The sequence below is a fragment of the Rhyacophila brunnea genome, unplaced genomic scaffold (genome assembly GCF_057557595.1).
Source record: "Rhyacophila brunnea isolate RB1 unplaced genomic scaffold, BYU_Rbru_1.0 scaffold_12, whole genome shotgun sequence".
NCBI lineage: Eukaryota > Metazoa > Arthropoda > Insecta > Trichoptera > Rhyacophilidae > Rhyacophila > Rhyacophila brunnea.
The window spans coordinates 10,462,503-10,470,995 of NW_028232774.1; positions in this window are offsets into that span (position 1 = coordinate 10,462,503).

Below are 8,493 nucleotides of genomic sequence, written 5' to 3' on the forward strand. Positions count from 1 at the left end.
AATATAATTTTAAATCACACGAAAGTACCGCTCTGTTCTTTAACACCATCCACAAAAAAGTATTCACCCGAAATCTTCTTTCTAGAATACAGGAGAAGAAATGTTTTGAACTGTGAGTGAGCATGAAAATACTTGGCTAAGTAACGGGCTGATATCAAGCTTGAGAAACTCTTTTCTAATTTTGGATCGAGGATGAGCTTCCTGGTGGAAAGCTTATACGCAAATAAAACGTACGTCTAAATCAAACCCAGTTAGGTATTCCAGATGTGATTATATTATGATGTTGTGATTACAAACTTACTCATTTTACGAGTGTACTGAGATTCACATAATATGTGATTATTTTTTATATGGTGCAGAAACTTCATTGCCGGCCGTTGTCACGTGTACGCACAAAATACATCAGCCGCACTTGCCCGACACTGATGACGGGTCAAACATTGCACAGCAACTGTGCTATAGTTTAACATCATTTTTTTGACAACTGTATCGGCAATCTGCAATTTTTGATGCTCGTTTACGGGCCCCTTTAGATATATATCAAGTCAACTGTAAATTTATGCAATACCAGTTCCAATGTGGCATTTATGTGACTGGTTTTATGGTTTAGGTTTTACATTCTTTTTAAACCAATTTGTGTCTCATCAATTATCGACGTAATTCTCTTTTGTGTGCCTGTGACACAAAACTAAGTGATATCATCATTAGAGTACCGTTAAAACATTTCAAAGACTTATAAAACTGGGTAATAACTCGAACTACTTAGCAATAAAATGGAATGAATTAAAAGTTTTTAAGAAATGTACTTAATCAACAAAGCATTTGCAATAAGATAGAATTGGCGTTAAGAAAGTAATTTATCTCCTCGAGTGAAATTCAAATTAAAATTCGTAACTAGGGAGTAATGGAAATTTTTATGCGGAATGGTTATTTACTCGGCTATAGACTGGGATGACCCTCTTGACGTCTCATTGGTTCAGTGATTTCAAAACAGTGTATATATTTAGTGATATTATATTATTTTTGACAAAATGATATAATAGCCCGTTTACACGTGCATGGATTTACTGGCGGCAGTACGTGTTTTCCCGACCATAACAATAAAATGCAAATGTAAACACGTATTATCGTTCTTGTTTCAACACTGGTTGCATGGATCAAAAAAAAAGTTTCTGAGTTTTTACGCGATAGTTAGAACTTGCATGACGTATGCGCACGCGTGGTAGAACGATAGTGGCAAACAGGGAACTCATAAATAATTAGAACTGAAATACCTAACGGGTAACAGGCAACCGATATCGAGTGTGGAAGAATACGGGATAATCTTGAGCACTTGTCAAAAATACGTCATACGTCGAATACTGATAACTGCTCTCAGTTTATGCACTGACGCTCATTTAATATTGACGTATTGAAGGTTGCAACACACTATTGCACGTCTATAATGCGTGGTTCATTTTCACTTTTACTACACTCACACTTTCAAAACAGTGCATCAAAATTAGGGATTCCAATCCCGGGATCCCGAATCCCGGGATCCCGGGATCCCGAGCTATTTTCGATACCTATGAATCCCGGGATTGATAAACATAATCCCGGGATTTCGGGATTGATTTTTTTGGTACTGTTCGGTTATACCGGAGGCAGCGGAAAACGCATTTTGAAAATAGCCGATAAACTGAATTATTTGTTAGGTTAACCTAACCAAACCTAACCTAACCTAACCTAACCTAACCCAACCTAACCGAACCTAACCTAACCCAAACTAACAAATAATCCAGTTTATCGGCTATTTTCAAAATGCGTTTTCCGCTGCCTCCGGTATAACCGAACACTACCATTTTTTTTATCAATTTTTATGGAAAATAAAATAAAAGCGAAAATATAACAGAAAAAATACTTGTAATAAAAAATAACTACATTATAAATAAACTGAGTTTGAATGAAGTTTGATTTATACCCATGTGTAGGTTGCCGATTCCTTTTATTTTTTCACGTGAATTATTAAAAATGGAAAGATTGGAAAAAAAAATGCTTTGCACTTTTAACAAAGTATATCATGCGTTTTACGGCAGTTTCATATTTGTCTGACTACTTAGATTTATGAAGCGGAAAGGCCATAAATACGCCATGATTATTTGCATTAATATTTTAAATCTCGCTAATCCATTCATTAAGTCTTTACTATCAGAAACAGCAATCTCCTATTAAATTCACATTATTATTTGAATTACAATATTATTTACTCCGTTAAACTTGTGTATTTCCATGATTGAACGTATACAATATTAACAATAAATGTCTTAAATTGTATAAGTGAATTATACTAGATTTATTTTTGATCGATTTTATCAATGATATTTGTAAATATAAAAGCTTTATATTAACAATGGAAAAAATGCCAATCCCGGGACCAGTCCCGGGATCCCGGGATTGTCAAATTGTAATCCCGAAATCCCGGGATCAGAATTTTGGCTCGGGATTGGATTCCCTAATCAAAATGTATTGTATTGGAATATAGCCTATCGGAATTATACTCGTATGTAATAATCTGTTCTGTGATGGCAAATCAGCCAAAAAATACGAACTACACCACGTAGAGCATTTCGACGTTTACTAATTTTCACTACCTGTCAAATAGCACCAATTCAATGACAACAATGCGTTTCACTTACGCCAGCACTTACGTCAGCACTTTTGCGTGTACATAGTTATTATTGGGATAGTTTAATTTACACACTATTGGTGCCAGTAAATCCGTGCGCGACGTGTACATGCACTATGAGAAGCCGAGTGTGCTGAGTAGACCCTATTTTAAGAATTATTTATAAAACAACATTGACCTTAAATTCACATTCACACAAGTCGAATATATAAATTTATCGCTCTCCCAATTCGGCATCAACTGTTCAGGGACATACAGGTCAATACTGCCAATAATGACACAGAGCTCACTTATACCATCCGTCGGAATGAAACACGTAGCCAAATAAAGATCTCTTCCAAGTTTTTGACAATAGTATAAAAGTATACATAAAAAAGTGAATGGAATGGATAGATTCCATATTACATTAAGCAAAGAAATCTCAAAAAAATATTTTGAATTCTCTCCGTCATATGTAAGGACGTACGTCAACTGATGTCAGGCCCAGCAATAGACTTACCACCAGCGGATATCATCCAATTTGCTAAGTTACTTTGTACATGTTTTAAATGCACCCGACCCACATTTTAGGAAGGCATAGTTAAAGCTGTAATAATGACTGACGCTTTTTAAGAAACGCTGCACGATGAGATAAAACGGAATAAGCTTTTTTCGTAGAGAAAAAAAAACCTTATCATTTGATTTTCAGACTTTGCATAATTTTTCTCAAAGTCGAAAGGCATATTATTTAATGTCACGGTTGTCATAAATTTTATTTGAAAAGTACCTATCATAGTTTTTTTTGGAAATTTAAAATTTTTCTTTACCATTCACAAGTCACTAAGTACTAACATACATAATTCTGAAAAAACTCATGAGAAAATATAGCCGATAGGCAAGATCTTTTTCGAAAAAAGTAAGACACCCGGCTGGAATCGAACCAGCGTCTCTTGGCTTTCGCGCTCTGTGCATCACCACTATGCTACGACTGCCATGCTTAATTGCGACAAATTTTTAACTATTGGCCTTTATTAGTACCTACTCATAACCGATCTCTAAATTGAGTTACGGTAGGCAATCAATTTTTGTATTCTAAATTAAAGTACTTATTACTTTAATTAATCCCCGACGTCACGGATCCCTCCAATATTTTTATGTTGCAACTCACTTGAACTTGGTAATAATTTTTAATTAACTATTTATTTTATTCAACGAACAATTCAGAAGATTTAAGAATGTAATATTCTAGTATCTATCTCTTACACTAAGTATCTCCTAAAAAATACATCTCCATATATGTGACTTTTTGAAAACACTTCAAAGAAAATATATTATAATCAATAGAAAATCTTTTTGAAGAAAGTAAGACACCCCGCAGGAATTGAACCTGCATCGCGCACACGCACATTGACCACAATGATAAAGGAGTCATACTTAATTACGACAAATTTTCACTAATGGCTTTTAATACTCACTGAAGTGCTTTCTAAATTGAGTTACATTAATAATAATAATATAAACGTCACCCTGTTTAATAGCACTAAAACTTTTTTAATACTATATATACGATGTTTTAAGTCAGTAGAAATATTTTTTTCCGGAGTAATAAATTATAACTAAAAAATAGATTAACACTACGCCAATGCTGTGAGCAAAGAGTGAATCAGATATTAACATAATACACCGTCTCGTCCGCTTATGGCTGTCTGAGAATGAATGTTTGTTATTTGAATTTAGTAATAGTAATTTGAGTATGGCTTGGCTTTGTAGTCCGAAATAACTTAAATATAGTATAATTTACCAAAAAAAAATCTTTTAAAGTAATAATTAAATAAATAAAAGAATATATGTATTTTAACATTTTCCATGAAGACTCTCGGTCTCTTTCCGTAATATTCAATAAACCAATTTTCGTTAACGTCATCCCGCGTATGTAAATTTTTAAAATATCCTGAAATTATTCGCTCGACGATCTATATGAATTGTTATCTGAACACGTTCTCCTCGGGTTTTCCGACGGTGCATAATAATTTCCTAGAAAATCACCTCTATCTAGTACTTCCCGCGGAGGAGTGCTTTTCCATTTTCACATCACCGTAGACATTTTAACACTCAGCAGAAGGAAAATTCTTAAACAGTAGAGATATACTAATTACTGTGTAAATATAATATACGATAAGAGAGCAAAGAAAAAGCCTCTCATCGCACTGAAAGTCATGAGGCGATGTTGGAACTGGCTCGACCATGTGCTGCGATACCAGAAGAGAACTTCAACCTAGCATTCCCGTTCTTCAAGCCAACCAGAGTGTATACAACGGATCTATGGAATACTGGTATGACCACTTGGAATGACGCAAGACGAATGGCGAGCGACAGGGATTCTTGGAGGCGCCATGTGGTGTCCATATGCTCTACCTAAAGGGTGGATAAATACAAAGAATAAATATTTAAAAAAAACGCATTCCTCAGATAGTGTTTACATAATATACTGGTAAAATATGGATCCTCAATAAAAGAGAGATTCACAATCTTAAAAAAATACATGTTGGGTATAACGCATAAGGACAATAAAAAAAATCTGAGTATGCAAAGTAGTAGAAATTGATATAAAAAAAAACTTAAATTAAAATTGGCTTGATACAAAAATCGAAGAAAAAGCTTTGAGGAATACCCATGAGGTACTTACTGTATGGTAGATTGTTGCTATAGGGCTGTTGGATCGACAAAAAAAAATTTTCTACGGCAGTACGTGGTAACCCAATACACCGGACCGATATGAATGTAATCAGCATTTAGAGGCTGTTTTCCATTAGCGGATGGGTCCTTAACAATGATCATCATAATTTATGGCACTACAACCCTTGGCAGGTCTCCTTCAAAAACTTCCTCCATCCTGGATAATCCAGCACCGAAACTCTCCAGTTACTTTGACCGAGCATTTGTAAATCTCCCGTGGCGCAGCCCAGTCATGATAATGATAAATGAAATTAATATAATATATTATATAACAAAAAATATTACATTATCACTTATGTTTGATGACATGTTTTTCTAAATAAAATAATATTTATATTATTATTTTATTTTTCGTTTCATAAAACAATGAAAAAATATATATAATAACAAAAAAAATATTATTTATATTATTACTGTGAAAACCTTCTTGTCGTAATAATAAGATTACTGTAGAGAATTGTTAGGTCAATTATAGTTCTAATTGTGAACTAATAGTATGTATTTGTATCGCCATATGTGTGAATCGATTAAAGATTCAAATAGATTATATGACAATTGGGCACATATGTGCCAAGAGCGTTTTAGTGTCTATGATCCTATCAATGCCATTCCAACATATTATTCATACATATTGTATGACAGCTATGACATTTTATGTACACTCTGTAACACAGGACGCCAACATAAGGAACGGGTTTTTTGGCATTTATATGACCAATCGTCATAGAATCTATTTGAGCCATAAGTCTTCCAAATTAATTTATTATTCTTCCACGTCCGCTCCACAGTCAGAGCTCAATATGGACACCACGCGAAACCTCCACTTTCTCACATTCATTTGCATTTTCCCAGCATCCAGTAGTTCCATCATATAATGCGTGTGAATAGTATTTATCTGCCTTCCAGAACAAATCTAGTTGGCTTGAAGAACAGACAGATCAGGTTGAGACTCTTTTGAGCCATTTGGATATACCTACTAATAAAATTATTACAATAATAGAAAAGGAAAGATTTATCCTGGTTCTTTTCTTCTGTGTGTGTTCAAATTATGCACGTTCAATTAGAATTGTCTTTTTTTTTCTTTTTTTATTATACATGGCAGATTTAATACAGAATTTCTAACTGATTATGCTGCTCTTAACGTGTTAAGCGTTGATCTCATTTAGTGTGTAGCCACTTTATGTGAATACTTTGCAGAGAGAAAATGTGGAAAAAAGAAAGAAAAATCGCACAGGCAAGAAACCACAATGTGTAACGTAACGGAAGTGTCAAAAGACAGAGACGGAGCTAGCCAGCTGTCTCATCTCATGTCTTGTAGCGTCGAAGCAAAATAATTCTAAACGTTCTTATTTTATTTTATTTTTTATATAAGAAGCGACAGAATAAAACGATTTCTTTCAAAAAAAAAAACGCCGCCGAAGGGTACATGGAATAAATATGTGATTAGATTTAGAAAATCTAAAGTCCTTTTCAGATCACAAAACGCTTTTATTGTGTCGCTGTTAACAATGACGTTTCGTCACTCTATCTAGGGGTCTTATGCATAGTTATACACATAATAAATATATTGGCCATTGCGATTTGGTCAATTTTCTGTCAAATAAAACATATCGTAAAACTCAAACCGCAAAATGTAAACTAATATGTTTGAGACTTTCACGGTTGTTTTTTTATCGGAATAGATTTTTGGTTTTCCACTAGAAGTGGGAAAACTGGTCGATTTTTAAGACTAAGTATACTTACTACCAGTATAAAAAAAATACTTCGTATCGAAACTTGTTTCAAAATACTTACTAGTATTTGAAATATCGGCTTTAATAGAATCGCTAAATATTGTTGTTTAATTTAATAAAACGAATTTTTTTGTAGTACTTATTCCACTATTAATCAATAAATTAGGACTGGTTTTGTCCGCCTCAGAGGGACATTTTCAACTGAATACATTTTTTTAAAACAATATTATTTATCAAACAAAATCCAAAGCGACAGAAATAATATGACAATAGGTACATAAATTATCCGTTCACTAATACCTTCCCAATAAATACTACAAAAAATGCGTTTTATTAAATTAAACAACAATACAATGCAGTTCCACCATGAATTGACAGTTAACAAAATAAAAGAATCGCTAAAAATACACTGAGCCGATTCCATCGCTTTTCGAAATTTCCCATTTATTATAAAATTTTAAACACATTTTAAATTTATGAGTTGTTTTTATGTTAGGTTATAATGATTTTCTTTTATTTTAAACATGTTTTGAGCTGTCATAATAAGCCTGGGCCGTCACCCAAGGAAATGTGCTGCCAATTACACAACATTTATGACTTATTCTTCATACATAAGATTATTTCAAACGAGTGCATAAACTAATAAATTAAAATATACTTGAAAGTCTACCGACTAGCTAGCGACTCGCGTGATCACATCGCATGCGTTCGAACAAGTTTTTTGGAACCAGTTTATTGGGTCACACGTACTGAATAGTTTGCATCCGAGACCTGAGTACACAAACTGGTGACAGTATTTCCAACTCACCTCTAGTTTCCACTGTGTGTACTTCTTCCTTCTTTCCTCGAAGTTTCAAATTCTTTGTAAAGGCCAATATCAAGATATTTGTGTAGTGTAAAGAAAACGACGCTCTAAGAATGTCAAAAGGAATCCGATTAGCTAAGAGCAAACGTTGCTCAGAGTAATGGATCGGTCGTTACGACCAGAGATACTCGATCGAATATTGGATTTTGCTAACAGTGCCGGAAGCCATGACGTTTTTAACCGTAACCCATCATCCCTATTAATATTTTCAGGGTCTATATGGATTTCGATGTCCTCTTTTACCAATATTGCAAAATATCCTTTATTCCAACCAGTGGCGGCCGGTGATTTTTTGGATTGTAATTTTTGAAGGTGCGCTGGAAACTTACCTTAATAAAAATTAAATCAATTCGGCCTTGTTTTTGATTTGACAAAACGTTATTAACATTTGGGAAATTACCTGTATATTTTATATTTTTAATAAAACATATTGAGAGTTACTTTAATGTTTATCGGATTAGTTTTAAGAAACGATTATATCTCTTATAGTAAATAATTACCTCTTAATTTTATCG